At 35.0% G+C, this 2220-nt stretch overlaps 1 non-coding gene across 1 annotated transcript; it reads right to left on the reverse strand.

Moving 5' to 3' along the window:
• Positions 1–208: 208 nt before the first annotated feature.
• LOC121213199 (small nucleolar RNA R71) lies at positions 209–315 on the reverse strand. Its single transcript, XR_005908571.1, has one exon. It is a non-coding gene; the product is annotated as a small nucleolar RNA R71 (small nucleolar RNA).
• Between the last annotated feature and the right edge of the window lie 1905 nt (positions 316–2220).

The raw sequence follows: 2220 nt of genomic DNA on the forward strand, positions 1-2220 counted from the left end.
ACATTTGCACCTCCGCTATTTATGGAAGTAAGTAATTCTTTCAAGTTACCAGGAGTATTTGAAGGTGCCTTAGGATTGAAGCTATTCAAATATTCGTTGCAACATTGTGCAAGCATGGTTAAATTCCTTACCGCCCAGTTCTGTTTCCATATGGCAAGAATTGGTGAAAATTTTTCTGATAAAGTATTTTCCACCTATTAAGAATGTTAAACTCAAAAATGAAATTACTATGTTTCAGCAATCTTATGATAAGTCCTTGTATGAGGTGTGGGAACTATTTAAGGAATTATTACAGAAATGCCCTCATCATGGTATTCCTCATTGTATCCAATTGGAGACTTTTTATAATGGTCTCAAAACTCACACAAGAATGGTGGTAGAAGCTTTAGCTAACAAAGCTCTTTTTTCAAGGTCATACAATAAAGTGTATGAGATTCTTGAAGGAATTTCAAGTAATAACTACAAGTGGCTGACCAATCGAGCAACCACAAGAAGAAGAGTGGTTAACAGATCAAGTATCTACTATGACTTCCATGCTTAAAAATATTTTTGTTAATGGTTGCAACACTAACATGACAGGTCAACAACAAGTCAGTTAGAGAATTTCAAATATGTATATTGTGGAGATGGTCATACAATTGAAGATTGTCCATCAAACCCAAAATCTATCTAATATATGGGAAACCATAATCAAAATAGGAATGGTCCAGGTCCACAGTCAAATCATTATAATCCTTCATGGATAAATCATCCAAATTTCTCCTAGAGTAATCAAGGGACTGGTCCAAGTAATTCCTATATGTCTTAACATTCAAATCATTTACCAGGTTTTTCTAAATAGATGCAAAAACCTCAGCCAGCTGAGTTTTCAAGTAATTTGAAGAACCTATTGAAAACATATATGGCTAAAAACAATGTGACTCTAAGAAATCTAGAGAACCAGATGGGACAGTTAGCCAACGAGCTAAAAAACAAGCCTCAAGGTGTTTTGACAACTGGTATAGAGAATCCTAGAAGCACAGGAAAAGAGTAGTGTAAAACTCTCACTTTGAAGAGTGAAAAGGTGTTGGAACAAACAATTTTTGAAACCAAAGATGAGCTTGCTATTGTCCACAATCAGAAGGAAGTTCAGTCAGAAGTTGAAACTCCTACACTGCAGAATCCTGTTCCTGTAACCCTTACTGAAGTAGAATCACGGTAGAGTAGTTCTGAAGAATCAACACCTACAATGAATGAAATACCAACACTACCTCCAAAAATATGCCCAATTAATGTTAAAAATCCACCACCTCCTTACCCACAAAGATTTCGAATGCAACAACAAGATGTACAATTTAAGAAATTTTTTGATGTACTTAAATAGTTGCATGTCAACATCCCATTGGTAGAGGCTTTCGAAAAGATGTCGAATTATGTAAAAGTCATGAAATATATCCTCTCCAAAAAGAGAAGGTTGGGAGAATTTAAGACAGTGGCTCTAATAAAGGAGTTTAGTGCATTCCTGTAAAATAGGTTATCACCAAAGTTGAAAGATCTTGGAAGCTTTACCATACCGTGTAACATCAGTAATTTATATTGGGGTATGACTTTATGTGATTTGAGAGCGAGCATAAATTTGATGTCTATGTATGTGTTTAGACAATAGGGAATTGGTGAAGTCAGAGCGACAACAGTGACACTTCAATTAGCAAACAGATCGATAGCACATCTTGATGGAAAGATTGAAGACATTTCGGTATGTGTTGATAAATATATTTTTCCTATAGACTTTCTTATTTTAGATTTTGAAGTAGATAAAGAAGTCCCTATCATCTTGGGAAGACCTTTCTTAACAACTAGAAGAACATTGATTGATGTTCAGAAAGGAGAACTTACCATGCGAGTCTAAGATGATCAAGTAACCTTTAATGTTTTTAAAGCTATGAGATACCCTGACACAGGAGAAGAATGTTTTGCTATGGATGAGACAAAACCGTCATTTCCTACAGATGCTTCATCGGAACAACTCTTAGCACCAGAGATGCTAAGTGACAATAAAGATGATAGAAATAAGACTGAACTAGAAGCCAAATTTAAATGATTTACTTCGCAACCTTGTTTTTAGTCATTGGATTTAGAACCTCGTAAGTATAAGTACTTGAAAGCTTCAACTGAAGAACTACCCAAGCTGGAGTTAGAGGTATTTCCTTTTCACCTTAAATATGTTTTTTTTGCGTAACT

Source organism: Gossypium hirsutum, chromosome A13 (genome assembly GCF_007990345.1).
Source record: "Gossypium hirsutum isolate 1008001.06 chromosome A13, Gossypium_hirsutum_v2.1, whole genome shotgun sequence".
Taxonomy (NCBI): domain Eukaryota; kingdom Viridiplantae; phylum Streptophyta; class Magnoliopsida; order Malvales; family Malvaceae; genus Gossypium; species Gossypium hirsutum.